The sequence below is a fragment of the Nycticebus coucang genome, chromosome 14 (assembly GCF_027406575.1).
Source record: "Nycticebus coucang isolate mNycCou1 chromosome 14, mNycCou1.pri, whole genome shotgun sequence".
Taxonomy (NCBI): domain Eukaryota; kingdom Metazoa; phylum Chordata; class Mammalia; order Primates; family Lorisidae; genus Nycticebus; species Nycticebus coucang.
In genome coordinates, this window is record NC_069793.1 from 46,515,791 (window position 1) to 46,531,589 (window position 15,799).

Genomic DNA, 15,799 nt, shown 5'->3' on the forward strand with positions numbered 1-15,799 from the left:
AGAGGGGCAGAGAAAGAGATGAACGTGCAATGATGTGTTTTCTGAGTGAACCTCTCCAGCCTCTGTGGTGGGCTGAGGGTGCAGGTAGAGGCAGAATGGTCACAAAGGGAGGGGATGGGACAATCAACCACCTGCCTCAACCATAGCCTTTCTATCACTATAACTTGAGAATATTTTTACTACCTGCTTTCTTTCACTATAAATCAGATTTACCTTTCTTAGGGTTCCATATTAATGAAATCATACACTATTTACTTTTTTGTATCTGTCTTCTTTCACTCAACACAAAGGGTTTTGAGATTTATCCATGCTGTTATGTGTATATATTCTTTTTTCACTGATGAGTAGTATTTCATTGTATGACTGTATATGGTTTGTTTATCCACTTACCCATTGTGTTTTCTCTTGCTACATAACAAATTACCACAAAGTTAGTGACTCACAACAGGACGTAATTATTAGTTCATAGTTCTGTGTGTCAGGAGTCTGGGTAGAATGGGCAGGATTTTCTTTAAGGATTTCACAGAACTTAAATCAGGGTGTCAGCTTGTCTGGATTCTTATCTGGAGACTCTAGAGCAGCGGTTCTCAACCTGTGGGTCGCGACCCCTTTTTAACAGTGAAAATACATTGCGGTATCAGCAAAGTTGAGAACCACGGCTCTAGAGAGAATCTGCTTCTGAGCTTGTTGAGATGGTTGGCAGATTTCAGTCCCTCAAGATTATAGGAGTGGGGTCGCTGTATCCTTGCTGGTTGTCAGCTCAGAGTTGCTCTCAGCAATGATGCTGCTCTCCAGTCCTTGCACGTGGCCCCTCCATCTTTAAAGATGGCAGTGGTGCCTCAGATCCTGCGGTGCTTCCAGTCTTCTCAAGTCTTCTTTTGCCACCAGCCAGAGAAAACTGCTTTTAACAGGTAGGTGTGATTAGATTAGGATTTACATCTGATTGCTTCTCAGCCTTTTGGCTAAAATCAAGTGTAGGATCTACATCTGGAGGTAGTGGCCCTTCCATTTTTGGTAGACCTTTTTGATAGTAAGGAGTACTTTGAAGCTTTAAGCATTTTTTATCCATTGATCCTCATTCTGCCACCGGATCACCCTTGTCCTGTCCCGTGGCCCTTGTACCATCCAAGACTTGTCCACACTAAAAACATTCATTTTTTTCCCCTTTATTTTTTACATGACATGTTGTAGTAGAGCATTAAGTGCACTCTGTGGAATTATATGTGATTGGGTTTAAATTTCAGCTATGCCACCTACAAACTGTGATATTGGAAAAGTTAACTTCTGTGAACCATGATTTCCTTATCTGTGTGTACTTTATAGGATCAATTCATAGATGAAATGGGCTAATGTATGCAAAAGTCTTAAGCACCTAACCTGTCACATTATATACACTCAGTATATGCTCGCTAATATTGTTATATCAATATTATTACTCTTTCCCCCATTTTGTTCTTTTCCTTTTGGATGTGATCTGTATTGTAAATGACCCAAATAAATTGTACAGTCCAAATTGTCTAGGTACCTTAAGGAGATTAATGGCTTTTTTTCTTTTTCAATAATTTTACTTTCGAAAATTTATCCCAAGGAAGTAATCAGAGGTATAGGTAAAGATTCTTGTTCAAGAATGTTGATCACACATTTATAATGCAAAACCTGGGTGTACCCCACAGGAGGGAAATAGTGAAATAACACATATCCTGTGTTCCCATAAACCCAGGAAAATCACATTTTCAATGAAAAGGTGGGAAACATAGCATTATGTTAAGTGAAAAAGTCATGATATAAAACTGAATATGTAGTATGACCCCAACTGTGTTTCTGAAATTATATATATTTTATTCACACACAGACAAATAAAGATAGGAAAGGACTAAAAAAAATATACTATTTGTTAACAGTAGGCAATGGGATTATAGATATTTTTAATTTTCTTTATTTTTTTTTACAGTAAGTGTCTATTACTTTTATAACCTGAAAAATATACTTTATTTAAAAATTATTTTGTATGTGTATGTGTATATTTATGTACCCCAAAACAGAACCTAATAATCTACAGCTTTTTATTGGACCAGAAAAGTTACAGTCTCATCAGTAGATGAAGAAGGTAACTGTGATGATCACTCAGGAACTGGACTTCAGGCAATGGGGTTCCAGCAGTCACCTACCCTGGGAACAGGACAGCAGCACTTCTGAACCTGCTGACCGTGGGGCTGCACCTAGGAAGGGAGTCTGTCTGGTTTGGTCACGTGGCACCAGATGCCTTCATCTTCTTCGTGCTGTGTTCGTTGTTGCACTGCACACACTTGTTATAATAAGCTTTGATCTCTCTGTCACATCTTATCTTCATTACTGACTTTCTAATCTGAGAAAGAACAAGGCTTTAGGATGTGGCCTCAATAAGTTTTGTTTTGTTTTAATCAAAAGAGCAAAAGTGATTCTCAGTGTGAGGGGCTCTGGGGTGTATCAGAGGGCCTTTTGGTCAGGGCCCATGTTCACGTGTTTCTGCCTCATGCCTGGCAATGGCCCAGCCAAGCTCTGCTGTGTAGCTGCAGCAAAGGCAAAGATTTTTGGGCCTGTGCACAAATGGCTCAGAGTCAGATAGCCTGTCAGCTTGTTTTTCTTGTTCTTTCTGGGGATGGAATCATAATAGGAAGGGGCTGTGCTGCCTCCCCCATTCATGCTCCACATTACAGGCCCGTTTACCCCTACGACATCACCGAGGGGGGAGAGAGGAAGGGAGGTGGTGCTTTTTCTTATACCTTGTAGGATTTACCTGTGGTGCCTTGGGAGGCTGTTCTGTTTAGTCACTAACTCAAAGTTCTTAACATCTGAAGGATGTCTCTGAATTCATTGATTATTTACAGAATTCAGAGCATTTACAAGACCCTGGTAAGGAGCTGAGAAAGTTCAGAGATAGATTTAGTCTCATTTATTTAGCATTTCTGTGCCAACTTCTGAGCCTTGAGCAGTGAAGAGTGCAAAGATGAGAGATTTTGGGTGGCACCTGTGGCTCAAAGGGGTAGGGTGCCGGACCCATATGCCGGAGGTGGCGGGTTCAAACCCAGCCCCAGCCAAAAACTGCAACCAAAAAAAAAAAAAAAATTTTTTTTTTAAATTAAAAAAAAAAAAGATGAGAGATTTTAATTCAACAGACATCAGATTAGAACCTAGTATGTTCAGGACGCTGTGCAAGGCACTGAGTATAGAAATGAATGAGACACAGTCCTCATGCTTAGGAAAGTTATACTCTGGGAAAAAGACAGATTTATCATCTTCACAATCTGAGAAGAGACAAATGCGAGAACCACTTAATTCTACTTAATAAGTAGAATAAGTGCTTTTTCTATAGCAGGGCCCAGAGGAGAGAGCAATTACTTTCTAAGTGACCCAGCCACTTACTAGCTGTGTATGTGCTTTTAGTCAAGGTATTTAACCACCTTGTTCCTCTAATTAATCTATAAAATATAGCTATAATGATTTAATCCACATAAAGTCCTTAGCCCCAGCTTTAACAATCAATAAATGTTAGCACTCCTTTTCCTTTCTTTTTCCTCTTCCTCTCTATTCCTCTTTCCCAAGGATGAGCAGTGAAGGTTGCACTGAACTGCGGACACCACATGAGTCGGGCATGATGAGGAGTAGAGTGGTTGGATGCTGTGTAGGGGTCTCACGAGGCCAAAAGGCGAGTATTTGTCAGTAAGTCTCTGGGAAGAGGCTAGACAACTACACTGGCTCTAGACCATGGAGGATCTTAAATAGCAGACAAAGGAATTTGGGCTTGGGCAGTGGGGAGCAAAATAATTCACATATACCTGAGGAAGAGCATTTTGACAGAACAAAGAGAGACTGAGGGGAGAGGAACACCGAGGAAGCTGCCACAGAATTCCAGGTAAGAGCTCAGGCCGAAATTAAGACTGAGATCATTTCTCTGACTTGCTCAATGTGGTAGAGGCTGAGGAAGAGATTTAGTTCTGCCTTTCTGTGTGCCTTTGGGTTTCTTGCTGGGGGAACATTGGTTTGGGTGACAACTGGTCCTGTGTAGCCCATAAATTTTAATATTCTGAGATAAGGTTCAGCTTTCTGACTTCAAGGCTGACGCACCCATACATTGCTGCCCATTTAGCTTCACTCTCTGCATTGCGTGGGAGTTGAGTGTCTACACAGGACTTCTCTGCACATGGATGCCAGTGGTCTGCAAGGAACTTGGTGGCCGTGGAATCTGTTGAAATATGAGACAGCCTCATGCAGGAGAGCATTTCTGAAAAGAGGCCCAGTAGTTAAAATCATAGCAATGAAAATTACCTCATTATGGATCACATGTGAAGACATATTTTCTAGGAGCCCTGTGATGTAAAGAGTGAGGATATCAAGGGGGTGGGGGTGGAAGCAGTAACACTGACTGGACTTCTTCTAAGTACTAGCACAGTGATTTTGAACCGGTGTGCCACAGCGTACTGGTGCCCTGTGAGATGATCTTACGTACATCATGAAAAGTTTTGAAGACCATTAAATTATTTTTGAAAGAAGTTCAAAGCTCAGTAAATACACTCATTTTTTATTTTCTTATTTATTTATTTTTCATGTATACATTAATGCATTTATGGGGTACAATGTCCTGATTTCATATAGAATTAGGAATGCTTACATCACATTGATTCATGTATGCCTTATCTCATTTACTTAATTATTGTGTTAAGACATTTATACTCTATGCTAATAGATCTGACATGTACCCTTGCATTATGCACCATAGGTGTGACCCCACCATTTACCCTCCCTTGATCTGACCTCCCCACTCCCCTCCAGTCCTCCCTCCTCCCTCTTTAAACTTAGGCCATAGTTGTGATCTGTTCTTCATATCAAAGTATGAGTGATTGTAATACACTCATTTTTAAACTTTTTTCTTTTTCTTTTTTTTTTTTTTTTTTTGAGACAGTCTTACTTTGTTACCCTTGGTAGAGTGCCGTGGCGTCATAGCTCACAGCAACCTCCAACTATTGGGCTTAAGTGATTCTTTTGCCTTAGCCTCCTGAGTAGCTGGGACTACAGACACTCGCCACAATGCCTGGCTTTTTTTTTGTTGTTGTTGTTAGCTGGCCAGGGCCGGGTTCGAACCTGCCACCCTCGGTATATGGGGCCAGCGCCCTACCCACTGAGCCACAGGCACCACCCTAACTTGTTTTTTTTTTTTTTGATCAACATAATTTAAGTGTGCCACTGAAGTTGAAGTTTGGGTTCAAGCGTGCTGTGAGATAAAAAAGATTTAAAAACCCAGTACTAGGAACTAGGTTGGGTTCTTTGGCGTATTTGATCACAATTATGTGAGGCAGATATTACTATGCCCATTTTACAATAAAGAAGCAAAGGCTCATTAAGTGTAGGCCTCATGCTGAAAGTCAGATGGCGTACACACATCATACCGTGAACCAGGCTTTTAATGTTATAAGCCTCAATTTTCTCGTCTTTAAAAAAAAATCATAGTAAAACCTACTCCTGGGGCTGTTTTATAGATCAAATAAGATGCTATATAAATGAAAAAGAGAAAAAGCAGTCCCTGATATCCAGGAGCTGTCTTTGGATTATCAACTGGTGGGTCTTAGTATTGCTGTGAGCTGGCCTGGCACTCATAAGGTAGATCTAGATGCTTTCCTGTTGAACGTAAACTATTTCACTGAACATCAACATCAGACGAGGCCACTCTGTGACCTTGATGGACGAAGACAAAAACAAGACTACTCTGAAGTCATGTCTAAACACTAATGAAACTTGAACATTGTCTAAGCCACAAACCACCAAACGTCTTCCTCCCCTAATACGAGTGACAGATACTGCTTTACCAATTGCAGCTCTAACCTTGCTTTAGCCTGCCTTCCCTGTGGGTAAGATTTATTGATACCTATTCATAGAACATTCAGATAAGCCCCCGCTTCTTAGGACCTTGGGTGGGATTCTGGAAACGTGTGCTTTTCCTCTCCATTTTCACTCCTATTCGGAGCATAGTCTGACTCTAAAATTTACCAATATGCAAATATTTATTTTCAGAATTTTTGCTCACTTTGGAAGAAATATCCTAAAAGATAAAGAAGGAGACCAAAAAGGATTGTGGCTCAGAAGGAATGTCTAGACTCTAGAGCCAGTAGCAGAGCAGACACAGAAACTCAGAAATAGAAAGAATCTTGATAACTAGCTCTGAGAGGCAGTCACCCAGCCTGTATTAAATGCTTCCCATAATCAGGAGCTCACCACCTGTTAAGAAAGACCATTCCATTTTAGAATAGCTCTGTGTTAAAAAGTCTTTTGTGCGTATTGGACCACACTATGTGTTGATAACCCTGTTTGGCCATCTGGAACCACAAAGAACAAGTTTTCTATGTGACCATCCTTTGATTATTTGAAGAGTTGTATGCACCCCTTTTACCACTCCCTATACTCCTTTTTCTTACAGGCTAAACATCTATTGTTCCTTCAGTAGCTCATCATATGACAATTTCAAGATGGTTTCATCTTCTGGTAACTTTAATGTGCTATCCCCTAAAATCCATACCATAAAATGTGAGGGGGGGTACAGAATTGCCCACAGTGCTCAACATATGTTGTGACCAGCACAGGGGACACTAGGACCAGTTCATTTTTGCGGGTAATATATTTCTAATAATGTATTTTAGGATTCTATTTTTTGAGAGGCTATATCACACTGCTGACTCACTTTGCAAATATAGGTCTTTTTTTTTTTTTTTCACAAGAAACGCTATTTAGTCATTTCTCACCAATCCTGCATCTCTATAACTTATTTTTTGTCCCTGAGTGAACGAATTTACATTTTAAATTATAACCTATTTGTTTCTGTTTGTTCATCTATTTGAGTTAGAGCATCTCATCCAATATACTGGCTGCTCCTCCCAGCATTGTAATTTTTATGTATTTAATAAGCAAATCTGTCTTTATCCAACATGTTGATGAGAAGTTTAGGTGGGCCAGATTGACAGCCATATCCCTTGGTGTACCACCATAGCTCCCTCTAAGTCAGAGAGTCACATGAATGAATTATTCAGGGATGAAAGAAAGAAGAAAGCCTATCCATTATTTGTTTGTTTTGGTTGCTGTGTAACTTACATATGGTAAAATGGACATGTCTTAAGTGTTCAACTCAATGAAATTTTGTGTTGAACACCCATATAATCATCCAAATTAGGCACTCCAAAAAGCCTCCCAGATACACCCACCCCCAAATAACCACTATTCTAAACTTTCCCTGTAGATCAATTTTATTTATTTAATTTTTTTTTTTGCATAGTCAAACAATTTTTATTAAGTTAATGGTCAGCAGTAGAAGTGCAAGTATATGAAAAGCCTCATGTTTCACATGTTTAATCTGTTTTTCATTGTCTTTACTTACAAGGCATTGAAGGTGGGCTCTACTCCCTGAATCTTCTTTCTAGTGGTGAAATAAGGTACATATTGTTCTGGGGTACCACTCACATTGAATTTATGGCTTGTCCAAATAAATTTATGAGCAATAGGTGATTTGTTGTTGGCGGATCATTAGTCATACAGCAAAACCAGCAATGCCATTGAGGTGGCACGATGATTCCATCCACATCCCAGAATGTGTTTTTGCCATTCATTTTGGTAGTGTATATTTTTGGCTGTCAAATATATCATAGTAGACAAATATGTCATAGTATTTGTTGTCATATTTGTCTTCCCCCATTAATAGACCAACCCTCCCATCATTTGCCCTGAAAAACATTCTTAGCTAGCCATGGAGGCTGCTGGGACTGTGGATCTGCTGCAGCCCAAGCTTCGAGACCTGCACGAACTTCATTTTGTCTCGCTTTGCTTATTTAATTTTTTTTTCTTTTTTTATTGTTGGGGACTCATTGAGGGTACAATAAGCCAGGTTACACTGATTGCATTTGTTAGGTAAAGTCCCTCTTGCAATCATGTCTTGCCCCCATAAAGTGTGACACACACCAAGGCCCCACACCCCTCCCTCCGTCCCTCTTTCTGCTTCCCCCCATAACCTTAATTGTCATTAATTGTCCTCATATCAAAATTGAGTACATAGGATTCATGCTTCTCCATTCTTGTGATGCTTTACTAAGAATAATGTCTTCCACTTCCATCCAGGTTAATACGAAGGATGTAAAGTCTCCATTTTTTTTTTTTTTTTATTGTTGGGGATTCATTGAGGGTACAATAAGCCAGGTTACACTGATTGCAATTGTTAGGTAAAGTCCCTCTTGCAATCATGTCTTGCCCCCATAAAGTGTGATACACACCAAGGCCCCGCCCACCTCCCTCCTTCCCTCTTTCTGTTTCCCCCCCATAACCATAATTGTCATTAATTGTCCTCATATCAAAATTGAGTACATAGGATTCATGCTTCTCCATTCTTGTGATGCTTTACTAAGAATAATGTCTTCCATGTCCATCCAGGTTAATACGAAGGATGTAAAGTCTCCATTTTTTTTAATGGCTGAATAGTATTCCATGGTATACATATACCACAGCTTGTTAATCCATTCCTGGGTTGATGGGCATTTAGGCTGTTTCCACATTTTGGTGATTGTAAATTGAGCTGCAATAAACAGTCTAGTACAAGTGTCCTTATGATAAAAGGATTTCTTTCCTTCTGGGTAGATGCCCAGTAATGGGATTGCAGGATCAAATGGGAGGTCTAGCTTGAGTGCTTTGAGGTTTCTCCATACTTCCTTCCAGAAAGGTTGTACTAGTTTGCAGTCCCACCAGCAGTGTAAAAGTGTTCCCTTCTCTCCACATCCATGCCAGCATCTGCAGTTTTGAGATTTTGTGATGTGGGCCATTCTCACTGGGGTTAGATGAAATCTCAGGGTTGTTTTGATTTGCATTTCTCTAATATATAGAGATGATGAACATTTTTTCATGTGTTTGTTAGCCATTCGTCTGTCGTCTTTAGAGAAAGTTCTATTCATGTCTCTTGCCCATTGATCTATGGGATTGTTGGCTTTTTTCATGTGGATTAATTTGAGTTCTCTATAGATCCTAGTTATCAAGCTTTTGTATGATTGAAAATATGCAAATATCCTTTCCCATTGTGTAGGTTGTCTCTTTGCTTTGGTTATTGTCTCCTTAGCTGTACAGAAGCATTTCAGTTTAATGAAGTCCCATTTGTTTATGTTTGTTGTTGTTGCAATTGCCATGGCAGTCTTCTTCATGAAGTCTTCCCCCAGGCCAATATCTTCCAGTGTTTTTCCTATGCTTTCTTGGAGGATTTTTATTGTTTCATGCCTTAAATTTAAGTCCTTCATCCATCTTGAATCAATTTTTGTGAGTGGGGAAAGGTGTGGGTCCAGTTTCAGTCTTTTACATGTAGCCATCCAGTTCTCCCAACACCATTTATTGAATAGGGAGTCTTTCCCCCAAGGTATGTTCTTGTTTGGTTTATCAAAGATTAGGTGGTTGTAAAATGTTAGTTTCATTTCTTGGTTTTCAATTCGATTCCAAGTGTCTATGTCTCTGTTTTTGTGCCAGTACCATGCTGTCTTGAGCACTATGGCTTTGTAGTACAGACTAAAATCTGGTATGCTGATGCCCCCAGCTTTATTTTTGTTACAGACAACTGCCTTAGCTATACGGGGTTTTTTCTGGTTCCATACAAAATGCAGAATCATTTTTTCCAAATCTTGAAAGTACGATGTTGGTATTTTGATAGGAATGGCATTGAATAGGTAGATTGCTTTGGGAAGTATAGACATTTTAACAATGTTGATTCTTCCCATCCATGAGCATGGTATGTTCTTCCATTTGTTAATATCCTCTGCTATTTCCTTTCTGAGGATTTCATAGTTTTCTTTATAGAGGTCCTTCACCTCCTTCATTAGGTATACTCCTAGGAATTTCATTTTCTTTGAAACTATGGTGAAGGGAGTTGTGTCCTTAATTAGCTTCTCATCTTGACTGTTATTGGTGTACACAAAGGCTACTGACTTGTGGACATTGATTTTATATCCTGAAACATTACTGTATTTTTTGATGACTTCTAGGAGTCTTGTGGTTGAGTCTTTGGGGTTCTCTAAGTATAAGATCATGTCGTCAGCAAAGAGGGAGAGTTTGACCTCCTCTGCTCCCATTTGGATTCCCTTTATTTCCTTGTCTTGCCTAATTGTATTGGCTAGAACTTCCAGCACTACGTTGAATAGTAAAGGTGACAGAGGACAACCTTGTCTGGTTCCAGTTCTAAGAGGAAAAGCTTTGAGTTTTACTCCATTCAGTAAAATATTGGCTGTGGGTTTGTCATAGATAGCTTCAATCAGTTTTAGAAATGTGCCACCTATGCCTGTACTCTTCAGTGTTCTAATTAGAGAAGGATGCTGGATTTTATCAAATGCTTTTTCTGCATCTATTGAGAGGATCATGTGATCTTTATTTTTGCCTCTGTTAATATGGTGGATAACGTTTATAGACTTGCGTATGTTAAACCAGCCTTGCATCCCTGGGATGAAGCCTACTTGATCATGATGAATGACTTTTTTGATGATAAGCTGTAATCTATTGGCTAGGATTTTGTTGAGAATTTTTGCGTCTATATTCATGAGTGAGATTGGTCTGAAATCCTCCTTTTTGTTTGGGTCTTTTCCTGGTTTTGGTATCAGGGTGATGTTTGCTTCATAGAATGTGTTGGGGAAGATTCCTTCTTCCTCAATTTTTTGGAATAATTTCTGCAGTACAGGAATAAGCTCTTCCTTGAAGGTTTGATAGAATTCTGGAGTGAAGCCATCTGGACCAGGGCATTTTTTGGTTGGAAGCTTTTTTATTGTTTCTTTGATCTCAGTGCTTGAAATTAGTCTGTTCAGGAGCTCTATTTCTTCCTGGCTGAGTCTAGGGAGAGGGTGTGATTCCAAATATTGATCCATTTCTTTCACATTGTCAAATTTCTGGGCATAGAGTTTCTGGTAGTATTCAGAGATGATCTCTTGTATCTCTGTGGGATCAGTTGTTATTTTCCCTTTATCATTTCTGATTGAGGTTACTAGAGATTTTACTTTTCTATTCCTCGTTAGTCTGGCCAATGGTTTATCTATTTTATTTATTTTTTCAAAAAACCAACTCCTTGTTTCGTTAATTTTCTGAATGATTCTTTTGTTTTCAGTTTCATTGATCTCTGATTTGATTTTGGATATTTCTTTTCTTCTGCTGAGTTTAGGCTTAGATTGTTCTTCTTTTTCCAATTCCATAAGATCTCTTGTGAGATTGTTGATGTGCTCTCTTTCTGTTTTTCGAATGTAGGCTTCTAAAGCGATGAATTTTCCTCTCAAAACTGCTTTTGCAGTATCCCACAGGTTTTGGTAGCTTGTGTCTTCATTGTTGTTACGCTCAAGGAAGTTAATGATTTCCTGTTTTATTTCTTCCTGCACCCATCTGTTATTCAACAGAAGATTGTTTAATTTCCATGCCTGTGGGTGGGGTTGAGCATTTTTGTTAGAGTTGAGTTCCACCTTTAGTGCCTTATGGTCTGAGAAGATACAAGGTAAAATTTCAATTCTTTTGATTCTGTTGATATTTGTTTTGTGTCCCAGGATATGATCAATTTTGGAGAATGTTCCATGGGGTGATGAGAAAAATGTATATTCTTTATCTTTGGGATGGAGTGTTCTATATGCGTCTATCAAGCACTGTTGTTCTAGGGTCTCATTTAAGTCTCTTATATCCTTGTTTAATTTCTGTTTAGAGGATCTGTCCAGCTCTGTAAGAGGAGTGTTAAGGTCCCCTGTTATTATGGTATTATCAGATATCATATTGCTCAGACTGAGTAAGGTCTGTTTCAAGAATCTGGGAGCATTTAAATTGGGTGCATAGATATTTAGAATTGAAATGTCTTTTTGTTGTATTTTTCCCTTGACCAATTTAAAATGACCATCTTTGTCTTTTTTGACTTTAGTTGCTTTAAATCCACATGTATCTGAAAATAAGATTGCAACTCCTCTTTTCTTCTGAATTCCATTTGCCTGAAAAATTGTCTTCCAACCCTTGACTCGGAGCTTTAATTTGTCTTTTGAAGCCAGGTGTGTTTCTTGCAGACAGCAAATGGATGGCTTGTGTTTTTTAATCCAGTCAGCCAATCTATGTCTCTTCAGTGGGGAATTCAAGCCATTAACATTTGTTGAGATAATTGATATGTGTGGTAGTATTCTATTCGTCTTATTTGGTGAGAGTCCATTGCTTAGTTTTATCTTTTGCATCAGTGTGGAGGTTAGGTTCTGTCCTTTAATTTCTGAGTTCTTACTTTGCTGCTGATCCATTGTGGTGGTCAGTGTGCAGAACAGGTTGAAGTATTTCCTATAGAGCTGGTCTTGTTGTGGTGAATTTCCTCAATGTTTGTATATCCGTAAATGATTTGATTTCTCCGTCAATTTTGAAGCTTAGCTTAGCAGGGTACAGAATTCTGGGCTGGAAATTGTTCTGTTTAAGTAGATTAAAGGTAGATGACCATTGTCTTCTTGCTTGGAAAGTTTCATTAGAGAAGTCTGCGGTCACTCTGATGGATTTGCCCCTGTAGGTCAACTGGCGCTTACTCCTGGCAGCTTGCAGAATCTTTTCTTTTGTCTTGACTTTGGACAGGTTCACCACAATGTGTCTTGGAGAAGCTCGGTTAGAGTTGAGGCGACCTGGGGTCCGATAGCCCTCTGAAAGCAGTGTGTCAGAGTCTTTCGTGATGTTTGGGAAATTTTCTTTTATAATATTCTCTAGTATGGCTTCCATTCCTCTGGGGCATTCTTCTTCCCCTTCTGGAATTCCTATAACTCGTATGTTGGAACGCTTCATAAAGTCCCATAATTCTGACAGTGAACGTTCTGCTTTCTCTCTCTTCTTTTCTGCCTCTTTTACTATCTGAGTTATCTCAAAAACTTTGTCTTCTACCTCTGAAATTCTTTCTTCTGCATGGTCTAACCTGTTGCTGATACTTTCCATTGCGTCTTTAAGTTTCCTGATTGACTGTTTCATTTCCTTCAGCTCTGCTATGTCCTTTTTATATTCTTCATATCGTTCATCTCTTATTTGATTCTGTTTTTGAATTTCCTTTTGGTTAATTTCCACTTTATTAGCAGTTTCCTTCATTGTTTCCATCATTTCTTTCATTGTTTTCAACATGTGTATTCTAAATTCCCTTTCTGTCATTCCTAACATTTCTGTATAGGTGGAATCCTCTGCAGTAGCTACCTCATGGTCCCTTGGCGGGGTTGTTCTAGACTGGTTCTTCATGTTGCCTGGAGTTTTGTGCTGATTCTTCCTCATGAGTGATTTCTTTTATCTGTTTCCTTGCCCTAATTTTCCTTTCACTTCCTCTTGCTCTTTATGTTCTCGTGCCTGTGGAAGTTGCAGGCCGGTTTAGACGGATTGAACACACGCGACCACTTGCCGGTTTTCCACTGTTTTAGTCCTCCTCTTGGGGTCCAGAAGTCTCTCGCTGACTCCCTTTATCCTCTCAGGGGTGATGATAGGCAGATCCCACCAGCCAGAGATGCCTGTAGTCCTATCTCCCCAGACTCACAGTGCCCAGATGCAAGGAAGCTGTTACTTGGCTGCCATCTTGCTCCGCCTCTTGGATGGCTTGTGTTTTTTAATCCAGTCAGCCAATCTCTGTCTCTTCAGTGGGGAATTCAAGCCATTAACATTTATTGAGATAATTGATATGTGTGGTAGTATTCTATTCGTCTTATTTTGTGCGAGTCCATTGCTTAGTTTTATCTTTTGCATCAGTGTGGAGGTTAGGTTCTGTCATTTAATTTCTGAGTTCTTACTTTGCTGCTGATCCATCGTGGTGGTCAGTGTGCAGAACAGGTAGAAGTATTTCCTGTAGAGCTGCTCTTGTTGTGGCGAATTTCCTCAGTGTTTGTATATCTGTAAATGATTTGATTTCTCCGTCAATTTTAAAGCTTAGCTTAGCAGGGTACAGAATTCTGGGCTGGAAATTGTTCTGTTTAAGTAGATTAAAGATAGATGACCATTGTCTTCTTGCTTGGAAAGTTTCATTAGAGAAGTTTGCGGTCACTCTGATGGATTTGCCCCTGTAGGTCAACTGGCGCTTACTCCTGGCAGCTTGCAGAATCTTTTCTTTTGTCTTGACTTTGGACAGGTTCATCACAATGTGTCTTGGAGAAGCTCGGTTAGAGTTGAGGTGACCTGGGGCCCGATACCGCTTTGAAAGCAGTATGTCAGAATCTTTGGTGATATTTGGGAAATTTCTTTTATAATATTCTCTGGTATGGCTTCCATTCCTCTGGGGCATTCTTCTTCCCCTTCTGGGATTCCTATAACTCGTATGTTGGAACGCTTCATAAAGTTCCATAATTCTGACAGTGAATATTCTGCTTTCTCTCTCTTCTTTTCTGCCTCTTTTACTACCTGAGTTATCTCAAGAACTTTGTCTTCTACCTCTGAAATTCTTTCTCCTGCATGGTCTAACCTGTTGCTGATAGTTTCCATTGCATCTTTAAGTTCCCTAATTGACTATTTCATTCCTTCAGCTCTGCTATATCCTTTTTATATTCTTCATATCGTTCATCTCTTATTTGATTCTGTTTTTGGATTTCCTTTTAGTTATTTTCCACTTTATTAGCAGTTTCCTTCATTGTTTCCATCATTTCTTTCATTGTTTTCAACATGTGTATTCTAAATTCCCTTTCTGTCATTCCTAACATTTCTTTATAGGTGGAATCATCTGCAGTGGCTACCTCATGGTCCCTTGGTGGGGTTGTTCTGGACTGGTTTTTCATGTTGCCTGGAGTTTTGTGCTGATTCTTCCTCATGATTGATTTCTTTTATCTGTTTCCTTGCCCTAATTTTCCTTTCACTTCCTCTTGCTCTTTAAGTTCTCGTGCCTGTGGACATTTTTCCACTGTTTTAGTCCTCCTCTTGGGGTCCAGAAGTCTCTCGCTGACTCCGTGTATCCTCACAGGGGTGATGATAGGCAGATCCCACCAGCCAGAGATGCCTGGAGTCCTATCTCCCCAGACTCACGGTGCCCAGATGCAAGGAAGCTGTTACTTGGCTGCCATCTTGCTCCGCCTCCCGTGCTTATTTAATTTTTAAAACCTTTTTATTTTGAAATGATTTCAAATGTATGGAAGAGTTGCAAGATTAATATAAAGAACTCCCAGGCACAGCATGCATTAGGATTTTGCCTCTTTTCTGTGCATTTGTGTACTTTCTTTTCTGAAAATGTAACATTGGTAGAATACTATTATCTCATCTATAGAGCTTCTTTATATTTCTCCAGTTGTCTCAGTGATCTCTTATGGCAGATTATCACTTTGATCTGGGTTCCAATTCAGGATCGTGTATCACATTTATTTGTCATGTCTCTTTGCCTCTTTTAATCTGGAATAGCTTTTCTTTGTCTACTAAGGCATCGTTTTGTTTTTTTTTTTTATTGTTGGGGATTCATTGAGGGTACAATAAGCCAGGTTACACTGATTGCAATTGTTAGGCAAAGTCCCTCTTGCAATCATGTCTTGCCCCCATAAAGTGTGACACACACCAAGGCCCCATCCCCCTCCCTCCATCCCTCTTTCTGCTTTTCCTCCCCCCATAACCTTAATTGTCATTAATTGTCCTCATATCAAAATTGAGTACATAGGATTCATGCTTCTCCATTCTTGTGATGCTTTACTAAAAATAATGTCTTCCACTTCCATCCAGGTTAATACGAAGGATGTAAAGTCTCCATTTTTTTATTTTTATTTTTTGTTATTGGGGATTCATTGAGGGTACAATAAGCCAAGTTACACTGATTCTAATTGTTAGGTAAAGTCCC

The 15,799-nt window shown here is 39.5% G+C and overlaps 1 protein-coding gene across 8 annotated transcripts in view; it reads left to right on the forward strand.

The window, feature by feature from the left end:
- SERGEF (secretion regulating guanine nucleotide exchange factor) overlaps positions 1–15,799 on the forward strand; it is a 261,804-nt gene that overhangs the window by 133,874 nt on the left and 112,131 nt on the right. The window lies entirely within an intron of this gene.